We start from the raw sequence: 12,925 nt of genomic DNA, 5'->3' as shown, positions 1-12,925 counted from the left end.
ATAGGTGGCCATCAGATCACCCCTGAGCCTGTGCTTTTCCGGGCTAAAGAGGCTCATGGCTCTCAGCCTGTCATCATAAGATCTGTTTTCCTGACCTCTGATCATGCGCGTGGCTCTCCTCTGGACTCTCTCAAGCTTCTCTACATCCTTTTTGAATTGTGGAGCCCAAAACTGGACGCAGTACTCCAGCTGCGGCCTCCTTAGTTTTGCATGAGATGCAATGGTCAATGCATGCCAGGGTGTTGTTTGCCAGGCTGGCCACAGAATCACACTGCCAGCTCTTGTTCACGTGATGGACAGTCACTACCCCATGTCCATTTTGGCTGTGGTGCAAGTCAAATTGTTGCCACTGAGCCTTAGGTATGTTGGGGATTGTTTGCCCCCAGATGGAGCACCTTACACTTCTGAGTGTTGAACTTCATCTGGTTTCAGTTTGCCCAGCTCTCCAGCCTGTCCAAGTCCACCTGTATCTGCAGCCTAGCTTCTGGCATGACCATGCTCCCCCAGAACTTGGTGTTATCCACAGACTTGGCCAGTGAGCTTTTCATCTCCACATCCAAATCATTGATAAAGATGTTGAAAAGCCCCAGTCTAAGCACGGACTCCTGAGGGACACCACTGGCCACTTCTGACCAGCATGACACAGATCCATTCATGAGAACTCTCTGGACCCTATCATGCAGCCAGTTTTCCATCCACTGAACTGTTGAGCAGTTAAGCCCATAATCTTCTAATTTTTCTGCAAGGATATTGTGGGATACTAGACCAAAGGCCTTTTGGAAGTCTAGATGTATAATGTTGACCTTCTCTCCCATGTCCATATGATGAGGGACCTGTTCACAGAAGGAGATGAGATTTGGTAGGACAAGACCTACCTGCGACAAAGCCATGCTGGCTGTCATTCAGAATCTTATCCTCAATGAGCGTATCACACATAGATTCTTTAATGAGTTTTTCCAGGATTTTCCCTGGGATGGAGATAAGGTTGATTGGCCTATAGTTGCCCATGTCCTCCCTCTTCCCCTTCTTGAAGATGGGGCACAAAGTTGGCCCTCTTCCAATCCTCAGGGATCTCCCCAGTGTGCCTACAAAGTCTACAATCTCAATACAAGGTGAGAAAATAGGTGGGTCTAGGTAGATGGGAAAGTACAAGCAAATAATGAGACAGTTCTGGTCAGTAAAATAGGCAGTAATCTCAGCACATCAGCAACCTAGCTACTAGGAACAAGTGTGTGCTTTAAAATAGGAAATTTTAGGGTACATACATGAGAAATATGTTTAAATGTTCCTAAATCTTAGTGGGAGCGACACAAATTTGAGCTGGGGACTTTTGCCTCAGCGCACGTGCTTGAAAGAGAGGGAGAGAGAGATATAGAGAGAAAATCAATTGGACAATGTTTTATTGATATATTTTCAATGTTACAGAAATTTGGAAGCCTACTAATGTCTGTATCATAATAATAAAATCAATTCTAAATATCTATATGTTTTGATGTTTGCTTTTGGTTTTCTTATCATAGAACAATTAGAGCTCCCCCTGACCCCTTCACTAACTAGGATGTGGGGACAGCTACCCCTGCAGCCACAGGTCCTGCCAGCAGGTCTCGTCCTGTCTAGCAGCTGGGCATGATGGATGTATAAAGGAGGGATGTGGGGTTTGTAGGAGGGGGAGTGGGAAGGGGTGTGGGGAGATGTGGGTGGGTATGGAGTGATGTGGGAGGAGGCAGGTGAGTGTGTGTAGGGATGTGTGGAGGGATGAGAGGGGCATGGAGTGTGTGGGTAGGTGTGGGGGGTCTGAGGGTGTAAGGGAACTGTGGGGGAGGTGTTCAGGTGGGGTGGGTCCCCCCATGCAGCACATGGACTGCCCCCCCCACAAGGCCACAGACCCTCACTGCAGGGCCCATAGCTGTCCCCTATAGGGCCCAAGCCCCCTCTTTCCAGTGGGCCCAAATCTCCTGCAGGCCCCAGTTCCCCCCCACATAGGGCCCCAGGTCCCCATTGCAGGGCCACTGCCCCCCTGCAGGGCCCACAGCTCACTCCCACAGCAACAGTGGCCATGGGGCTCTTGGGGCCCGCTGCTGTTGGAGCTCCCCCACAGTGCAGCATGGTCTCAGCTGCCTCAGAGCCATCACCACTTGTGCCACCTGTTGTGGCTGCGACCTGGCTTGGTGTGATGCTGCTCAGGGCCATGCATCTTTCTGCAGCCCCGGACTACTCAGGCTGCTGCCGGGGGGTCAGCACTGCTCACAGGGACCATGTGTTGTGCTGGGCTGGGTCCTGCCTCTACGGGCCCCATGTGTTGTCAAGCCAGGCTGGTTCTGTGGATGTAAGACCCGGCTTGGCAGGACACATGGTTTCCACGAGTGGCACTGGCCCCTGAGTGACAGCCTGAGTGGCCCCGGGCTGCAGAAAGACACACAAGCTTGCGTGGTGCCATGCTGATCTGGGCTGGCCCTGCAACAGGCAGCACTGGTTGGTGCTGGCTCTGAGGCGGCCAGGGCTGCACCATGCCACGTGGGTTCTGGCAATAGCAGGCCCTGAGCACCCCATGGCCTCTGCTGCTGTGGCGGGGGATGCATGCCCCCAACCAGCCCCCCCACCCACACACAACCCTTTCCACAGTTCTGCCACACAAGCACAACCTCCCCACCCTCATATCCACAACCCCACCCCTCCATGGTCCCTACTTACCCCCAATAGCACCTGGGTCCTGGTCATACCGGATCCTTGCTGAGCTTTTGCTTGGCCCAGCATGCTATGTGCATGACCTATCTGCTGGAGCAGCAGATGCACATAGAGATGCTTTGGCAAGAAACCTGAGCATCTCTCTGGAGGACCAGCTTCTGGGTTACCTCAGGGCATGGTCCAGGACCATGGCCTGTCCAGCTTTCTCGCCCCCCACACTTTTCTTTGATACCTGGACATCCAGTTATCAAATGTTGAGTCCACACTGGAAATATGCAGCACAGGGAACATTTTTTCATTCTCAGCATGCCTCTGCACTGTCTCAGATTGGTTTGGGATGCTGCAAGAGGCATGCTCATCTGGATGTGCCCAATGAGTATAATCTGGAGGCTAGAAGGGATTATTATGATAGTTTAATCTAGCCTCATAAAAGACAGGTCATAGAACTTCCCTGTTTATCCTGGAATTCGGCCTAATATTTTGTGGTTGGACTTTTGGAAGGTCAACTGGTCTTAATTAAAGTACTATGGGTGGTGGAGAATCCAACAAATCTCGTTATTTTGTCACAATGATAACTGGATAACTGTTAAAAACATGTGGTTTATTTCCTGTTTGAATTTTGTGTTTTCTCTTTCTAGTTCAGTAGGCCAGAAAATTGGGTAGGATGGGAAATAAAACACATTGTTCCATTGTTGTGGGTACTTAAAGAAAAAATTTCCAACCAGCTCTAGATAGTAGAGCTGTGTGCTCACATGTACATCTACACATACACATGCTGCATCCTTTGTTATTTGAATAGGGATACGTGGGATAAGGCTCAATTTCTCAAAATGTGTCTTATTAAAGAGAAGAATTAATGAATTAATACCTACTATTATACTTAGGTGGAGGACAGTATCTGGGGCAGCAGATGTAAATTTTAGTAAGTCACAATAAATGCACACATTTACTTGTATGGTGGCACTTAGAACAATTTGTTCAGACTGGATCATCACAACCTTTTTATTGCCTTAAAAAGATGTGAACAGGATGAGCAAGGTTGATGAGAGTTAAAATATATGAAGTATCCATTTGGGGAGGTACATAAATCTTAAGTGCACTTGAGGAATGGACAAAGGGGACTCAAGGGCTAAGTCACCTTGAAAAAAAGGAGAAAGAGAAATTTTCCTGTTACAGATTGTTAAATTCTGAAAGTAGCCTTTCCTTTCTTGTAGCCATAAGCATCGATTATTGGGGAGGTTATCAATTCCTTTCCACCTTCACTAGGGGAATGGGAAATAGTAAATTGGAGTAAGGGAGATAAAGGTTAGTGTCACAAACAGATGTAAGAATATGTTGGGGAGCTTGTAGAATATCATGCATAGATATTTTCCTGAATTAGTTTTACTAATATAGCATCTGGCCCCTATTTGTAGTTCATGTTATGCTGTTCATTTTTATTGTTTTGATGCTTGCATGAACTACAATATTTGATGGATTGTGTTTTTATAATTTTGTCAGGATTGGGCAATATGGTAGTGATTAAGTGCTACTCTTCAGACTAGTGGGGGCCAGCCTTTTTGGCAGGCTTAGCCCAATACCCTCCCTAAGTGACACTCCAGTTCACCTCTCCTGCCGGTTCTGCTGCTTTGCTTTTGGCTCCCTGGCTCATCTGCCATTGTTCTGCCTGTGCCACATGCCACACACAGAAGCTGCCTGTGTCACCTGTGGCACGCATACCACACCACTGTTCCAGACAATACTCTTCCCATTTTTGAGGAGTGATCCCTGAGAATTTGCATGGCTATGCATAGGTGGCAAAAGGGGGGAGGTCTAACAGGGGCTTAGTGCACCCAAATGCAGGGCTGCAATAGGGCCACAAGGCAGCCCAGCTGTGGGCTTCTGGTGGCTGCAGCAGGGGTGGGGAGGGGTGCACACACAGCAGCAAAGGAGGCAGTGAGGCTGGGGCTGGAGCAGGCACTGTCCAGCCAAGGCGGGGCATGGGAAGGAGCCACGAGCAACTTGTCCGAGGAGCTCGGCTCCCGGCACTGTGTGCACCCCAGGAGGCATGGAGGTGTGTGGCTCTGCTTCTGCATGGGATGGGAAGGGCTGCCACTGTGGGCTGGGGCTAGGGCAGTGCTGGGCACTTCCCAGAGGGGGGCTGGGCCGGGCTGCGCTTGGGGTAGGCAGGAGTGGTGCTTGGAGGGGGAATATAGGGGAGGTCTGCAGCCACCCCACAATTTGCTGTAGCCCCCCAATTCCCCCTCCCAGCACTGCTGCTGCCCACCCTGAGCACAGCATGGCCCAACCCCCACCACCAGGAAGAGCCAGTTTAGCTCCAGCCCAAAGTAGCAGCCTGCCTTGCCCTGCATAGACCTGGGGCATATGCCCCTCAAGTCCTCCCAGGGTGTACTCAGGGTAGGAGCTGCCACCTGCTCCCTGTGCTGGGTCCTGAACCCCGCCCTGGCTGTGCAGGACCTGCTCCTGCCCCAGTCCCACACCCTCCCTCACTGCCATGGGGTAGGGGGATGCAGATGGAGGCCCCAGTGGTGAGGGAGGGAGCGGGGCAGGGGCAGGGGTTGGGGTGAGTGGGGTCCTGACTGGGCCACGTGTCCCCATTTACCCTAGTCCCTGCTCCTGCCTGTACCCTGCTCTCTCCCTCACCACTGGAGCCTCAATCTGCTCACCCCTGGCCCCTTTTCCTCCACCTGCCCCTTCCCCCATAGATTTACCTGCTGGGGGGTGCATACGTGCTCTCACTCAGCCCCCCCAAATAATTTTTTCTCCCTCTGTCTATGTGGCTATGCATATTAGGGGCATACATGAGTCAAAAACCATCCCAAACAATGGTGGTTTACACATTGAAGTAGGAGGTCATTAGTAAGGCTAACATTTGGAAAATAGTTTTGTAAGAGACTGATACCTACAATATTCCTTAAAAATCTGAACCTACTAGTCCCAAGTGCAGAAAATTCTCCCAGCACTTAATGGGCGAGAGCTTTGAATTCCAACATCTTAATTATCTTTTTCTTTATCACAGCTTTTCCATCTTTGTGTGACTGGCCTTGGGCTAGCCCTCCCCCAGACTCCCATTTCCATATACATATTACTGTTAGCTGCAGGGACAAAAAGATGCCATACAAAGAAGTAAAAGAGATAATGCCAGAAATTACTAGGGAAAATATAAATGAAGGATTAAATGAGAAAAAAACCCACACTTTATGATGCTAAATTATAATTGTCGTTCAGGACAAAATGACATATGCAGCAGCCCAACAGCTACAGCTTTTAGGTAAAAACACCCATGTTATTAACAAAGCTATTATCTTTTTCTTGTTCAGCTAGGGCCCCTCTACACATACAGGTAAATGTGTGATCTTATCTAACTTGCAATCTGCACAATCACATCTCCTGTCATCCCACACATGCATGTCAGGAGGCATGATTGTGGGATTGCACATTAGATCCTACCGTGCCTTAATGCCTGTCCCAGTCCGGATTTCATGCATCCCTAAGGCTGGGAGATCATGGCAGTGGCAATTTCCCAGTCCTGGACCTTTCACACAACTCTGAGGCTAGAAGATCACAGCAGCTGTGATCTCCCAATCCCATGGGTTTCACATACCCTCAAGGCTGGGGGATTGCAGAGCGCATCGCAGCTGCTGGGACGCAGATAGATCCTGGTACCAGAAGGCATCCTGAGGGGACCTAGTGTCTGCAGCTGTGGGACTCTGTGTCTGGGGCTGAGAGTCCTCTCATTTGAAGGACTCCCAGCCCCAGCTGGGCATGATTCAGCCCTGCAACTGGGAGCCTTCTCAGTTGACAGGTCTCTCAGGTGCTGGGGCAACCCTGCTACATGTGCATATTAAAGCTCAATAACAACCAGCTATAAAGTTAGTACACATTTTCAAGGTCTAACTTTATAGCTGGATGGAGTTTTTTACAGTGTGATAGGTACTTTGCACACATAGCTGCCCTCAAGGTAATTGTGCAATTAATTATGTGATACCTGTAACATATAGAGGGGGTCCTACAATACTTGATTAGGGCAGAATGATATTTCTGGAAAACTGTTTTCATAGGAAGACTTTGGGCACTTTAATCAAAAAAAAAAAAGATGCTGATTATAATATAAAGTTGGCATTTTATCACAGGTGTTTTTGATTGCAACAAGAATTTCAAACAAGGGAAGAAGTTATAAAAAACACACAGGCCAGATTATGCACTTGGACGCCCATACACATCTTCTGCTGCAGTCAGTGGGACCGTGTCTTTTGACAGCTTTGTGCTCTCAAGGGTTTTGAAATCTACTGAAATGCAAGGACATGTTCTCTGCTAGTTTCTTATTTAATCCTGCATATCTCTGTCAGACCCAGGAAACCTCCTCTTCCTCTTCTTAGCTTTACACCTCCAACTGTAAAGACTCCCACTAATTTAGTAGCAGCAGACTCCTGGTTTTTTAAAAGAGCAGCTCAGTTTTATTGTTGGAAGTAACTTTCCTTAAAGCCTTTCACACCAAACCCTATTACATAGTTCAGGGGTTCCCAAACTGTGGTACACATTCCCCTGGGGGTTTGTGAGAAATCTCTGGTGGGTACATGGGAAAAATGGTATAATGGCAGATTTAATTTCATTATAATAATAATAATTGGCATTGAGGGAGTTAACATATATACAACATATGCTGGTAGGGGTACGTGTTCAGCTGGTAAATCTGGAAGGGGGTACACAATAAGAAAAAGTATGTGAACTTCTGGCATAGTGGATACTGCTGTTGATTAACATGAAACATAGGTGGTGCTTTTCTTTGTGATGGTCCTGATCCTGTGTTCACTTAAATCAACAACTTAGGTCAACTTCTGATTGATTTCACCATACCCTAACTGAAAAATTCATTATTCACACTATTACTCATTTGTTAAAGAAAAAGTTTAGAAGACCAAACTAACCTAGGTTAGTTAGTTCATTGGTTCTATAGACTTTTTTTGTAGCTCTTTGCTTTGCAGTATTACTGACTATATTTAAAGTTACTTATACCACTGGCAAATGCTGTTTGTTAAACTTTGCAGGAAAACTAACAGTGGCAGCTAGCTCATGTTTCATTAGTTTATGTCATTCTTTGGCCACAGATGTCAAAGATATTATTATGTCAAAGATGTCACACCACTTAGAAAGCCACAGAACAGGACAGGTCTCTGTTCCTGTTTGAAATACTTGCGGCTGAGATCCTGGGACCACCTTGTAGATGTCCTTTTTTATGTAACTTTGAATGGATAGCAGCTACTTTGTCAAACACCAAGATTTGTACAGATACCATAAAAAGATATATCAAGACTGACAATAACTACAACTATTTAGTATAACAAGTATCTTAGTCTGGCATCATTGCCCCCAGTTTGGGAATTATAACAAAAGAAATTTACTTACAGGTTTGACATACTGCTAGCAGCCAGAAACTTCTGTTATACAATTTCTTATTTTTGATAAGGCTAGGTCATTTTCCTTTCAAAACATTTTTGTTATACAGTATTAACTAGCTATGGTACTTTGCACAACTTGAGTAAACAACACAAATAATGTGTGTTTGCATGTGTGTTTTTATCTGCACAATTTCCCTTTATTTTCTTCTTCTTTATTATTTATTTATTTACCTGCACTTGCTAAGCAGCTTAGCAATGTCATGACACTAGAAATCATGCGTTGCTTTATAGCTAGAGCCTTGGTGACATGTTGTAAATTTGCAGACTGTCTGTGATTGAATACTATTATAGATATTAATATACAAACCATCAACTGCATTTGTTTTTATACAGTGGCTGAATTTAGCTGTATTCCAATGGGGAGGACTGGGAAAATGTAAACCATATATACATAAGTTATCCATTTTTAAGCAAAATCCCAAGTGTGGATGTAGCAACTAAATCACTGGTTCTGATTTCAGCTGTGGACTCTGTACCATGGGCTATCATGTATGAAAAGCTAAAAATCCATTTTTGTTCACAGCTTCTTTTGCCGCCTTCTTGTGGATATGAAGTAATAGATTTCCATCTTCTTGGTTATATGTTGTGGTAATGTAGAGTAGACTGTAGTTTAAAAGCATTGTCCTTAGTGGTGATAAAATGATGACACATGACAAGACTGCTTCAAAAGTAAATATGAATATTTTGCAGATATTAGTATAGATATTGCAAATGTAGTATGTTTATAATTAGTTGTGGCTGCCAGCTTATCACTTTTCATTTTTACATTTTTGTTTTCCCCAGTGTCCTTGAGAAGGTGTGTTATGGACCCAATAAATCAAATCCTGAATTGCTTTGGTATAACTAGCATTGGAGACATTTTTTGCACATGACCAAGCAGCTTTCTGTTGCTAATGTTAATTTTGCTTTGTGGAACTATAAGGGTGAATCCTGTGAAAATCATTTTCCTGACTGCACCTATTTTATTGCTTCTGACAGTGCTGCAGCCGGCTTCTGCAGTGCCTGAAATGAAGGTACAGTTTTTGATTGCTGAAACATAAATACTCATAATTAATAATAAAAAAACAACTTTTTTGCTCTCTCCCTCAAGTGCCCTGTTTAGCAGGAATGTTAGCAACAGAATTATTACAATAAAACTGAGTTGCTCTTTACAAACAGCAGGAGAGGAGGGAAAAACCTAGAGAATTAATATAAAAATGACATAAAGTTTTGTGAAATTTTTTTTGATGGCATTGCAAATCCATACAATTGTAGATAAAAGGCAAGAATATGAACAGAGATGATATACTAGGGATTTTAATTTGTTATTAACTGAATTCTACTGAAAACAACTTTGTGGAATAATTTCTTAAATACTTTTAAAATAACTAGTAAAGTTCTGACACCCAAGTTATTTTTTAAACCTCCTTTTTTCCTGCCCCTTACCAGGAATATTGGGTAAGAAGGATGTATTTTGTTGTAGAGGGGTCCTCCTTAGGGGCTGTTAATTTGGAAGCTATAACCCTTCTTTCACTTTACTAATTATTTTGTTACGGACTTTAATATTGTTGGCCATTTTTTCTAAAAATGTTGCCATTTGGGGAATTTTCTTTTGGACTTGGTGGCTTTACCTTTTGGGCTGTCTGGTTAGCTGAGATATTTTGTAACTAAAAAACAGTGTTAAAGGGTTATTGTCATTGTGGCAGAGCATAGTTGGGGTGCTCACCATGTGACTTGGACGGCCACAGGCTGAAAAAGAACCAGCAGTGAAGGCAGCTGGGAGATAACCCGTGGGTCATTTTTTAAAAGGGGTGTGTCGCAGAGCACCAGCAGGGTGCTTGTCACTCTGGCCTTGTTAAAAGCTCTGTGACAGCTTGCTTGCAGAGCAGCAGGGAAAAACCTCCCCCAGGAACCATTTGAAATGGAAAGGTGGGTGGCAGAGCACCTCTAGTGTCTGCCTCTTTAAGAGCTGGTAGCAGGTGATGACCCATCTCTGATGAGTGGCCATTTTAGATCCAGACCAGCAGAGCTGGAGGCAGCAGTTTGCTGCCTAATGCTGTGGAAGGAATGTCTCCTGGTGGAGCTGCTGCTTCTGTAACAACTAGGAGGTAAGGGCAGGAGCTTGTGGGGATGGCTTGGAGGCCACTGGTCCTGGGCATGACCTAAAACTGCACCTTACCAGCATAGGATGCACGGTGGTGCACATGCCCCCCCGATGGGGTTGGTGCCCCCCCGATGGCTGACACTGATGCTGTCGGTAGGGCTGGTGCACCCCATGACAGGGCTGCTGCCGTCCGTGACTTCTGTGGGTGCCCCCCCAGATTCAGGAGGTCTGCCAGGGAAGGGTGGCTTGGTGGGGCTGCTAGTGGTATGGGAGCCCCCAGGAAATGCCAGGCCAGTTACCTCCCTGGTGACAGGCAAGGAGGGGCGTCTTAACCCCAGCCCCCACCTTCAGGTGAGTTATTTATCATCAGAGGCAGAAGAGGGCCAGGCACAGTTGTGGCCACCTGAGGCCATGTGGGGTACAGGACCCTGGACAGTGAAAGTTGGCCAGACATGCTGATGAGTGGCACCTGAGCTTGCAGTGGTGTTTGACCCCAGGCCACAGAGTCGGGGGCAGAGTATGTGCCTCAGTGGAGGCAGAGGTGCAGAGTGGGGTGCAGAGGGGCACCTGAAGGCCTACATGAGGGTGGCAGTTGGGAGACCATGGAGAGAGGGGCGAGTAGAGAGTGGTAGTTGTGAGGCCCTGTGAACACAGGGGCATGAGTCAGGTCCCTGTGAGCAGAGGGCTCGAGGGTAGTTCCTGCTAGCATGATTCATAGATTCATAGATTGTAGAGTCAGAAGGGACCCCAAAGTATCATTGTGTCTGACCCCCTGCCCCAGGTGGGAAAAGGATCGAGGTCAAAGAACCTCAGTCAGGTGCCTATCTAGCCTCCTTCTGAAGACCTCCAAGTTAGGTGATAGTCCACATCTCTTGGCAGCCTGTTCCAGATTCTGGCCATCCTTACTGTGAAAAATTTCTTCCTAATGTCTAACCTGAATCTACTCTCCACTAGTTTGTACCCATTATTCCTAGTTACTCCTAGGGCTGCCCTGGTAAATAGTGCACCTCCAACTCTCTTTTGTCTTCCCTTGACAAACTTATAGGCTGCTACAGGGTCTCCCCTCAGACATCTCTTGTGAAGGCTGAAGAGAAACAGTTCTCTTAACCTCCCCTCATAGGGTTTTGTATGGAGGTCACTAATCATACGAGTAACCCTCCTCTGGAGCCTCTCCAGATTCTCTGCATCCCTGTTGAAGTGCTGCTCCCAGAACTGGACACTGTACTCTAACTGTGGCCTGACCAGTGCTGCATAGAGGGGGAGCATCACTTCCCCCAATCTGTTGGTCATGTATCTGCCAATGCACGATAAGGTGTGATTGGCTTTGTGGATGGCTTCATTTCACTGTTGGTTCATGTTCATCTTGGAGTCAACTATGACTCCAAGATCCCTCTCAGCTGCTGAGCTGCTGAGGAGGTCATCTCCCAACCTATAGGTGTGCTGAGGATTCCTCCTCCCCAGGTGGAGTACCTTGCATTTGTCTTTGTTGAATTGCATCCTGTTTCATTCTGCCCATTGACCCAACCTGTCCAGATCAGCCTGAATCTGCTCCCTGCCCTCCAGTGTGTTAACTTTGCCCCAGAACTTGGTGTCATCTGCAAACCTGGACAGGGTGCGCTCCACACCCACGTCCAAATCACTGATGAAGATATTAAATAATACCGGTCCAAGGACTAACCCCTGCGGAACACCACTGCCCACCTCTCTCCATGTCAAAAATGACCCATGTATCACCACACTCTGCGTGCAGTCCCTAAGCCAGTTTGCCACCCACCTGACTGTGTAAGCATCCACTCCACAGCCTTCTAGCTTCCTTATGAGAATAGGATGTGAAACAGTATGAAAGTCCTTCTTAAAGTCCAAGTAGATAACATCTACCTCAGCTCCAGTGTCAAGGCAGTGTGTTACCTGGTCATAAAAGGCTATAAGGTTTGCCAGGCAGGATCTACCTGTGATGAATCCATACTGGTTACTTTTCAGCATCATTTCCCCTGCTGGACCTTCACAAATGCGCTCTTTAATGATTTTTTTCCAGTGTTTTCCCAAGGATAGAGGTAAGACTGAGTGGTCTAAAGTTATCCGGCTCATCCCTTCTCCCCTTCTTAAAAATGGGCACCATATTGGCCCTTTTCCAGTCCTCAGGGACCTGGCCAGAGCACCATGAGTGCTCAAACAGCTATGCCAGTGGCTCAGCTATGACATGGGCCAATTCCTTCAGCACCTGTGGATGGAGATCGTCCGGGCCTGCTGACTTGTACCCATCCAGTCCCTTCAAGTGCTCCTTAAGTAAGTCAGCATTAACCTTGGCAGTCTAGTGCCTCCCAGACATCTATCTATGTTCAAATTGGGGGAATTGTCTTGGCCAGTACTTAGGAATACTGAAGCGAAGAACTCATTGAAGAGTTCTGCCTTTTTCCCTGTGCCGGCCACCAGCTGACCTGATTTGTCCTGCAGGGGTCCTATGTTACTCTGCACCTTCCTTTAGCTTGCTGTGTATCTGTAGAAGGACTTTTTATTGTGCTTGATTGTTGTAGTCAGCCTAAGCTCCAGTCCTGGCTTGGCCTGCCTAACTGATTCCCTGCAACAGTGTGCTAGGGAAGTATATTTTCAGGCTGGACATAAGGAAGAATTTCTTTACTGTCCGACCCCCAAGGTCTGGAACAGTGTGCCAGCGGAGGTGGTTCAAGCACCTACATTG

Source organism: Crocodylus porosus, unplaced genomic scaffold (genome assembly GCF_001723895.1).
Source record: "Crocodylus porosus isolate Cpor-Errol unplaced genomic scaffold, CroPor_comp1, whole genome shotgun sequence".
Taxonomy (NCBI): Eukaryota; Metazoa; Chordata; order Crocodylia; family Crocodylidae; genus Crocodylus; species Crocodylus porosus.
Note: the sequence above shows the minus strand (reverse complement) of the source record.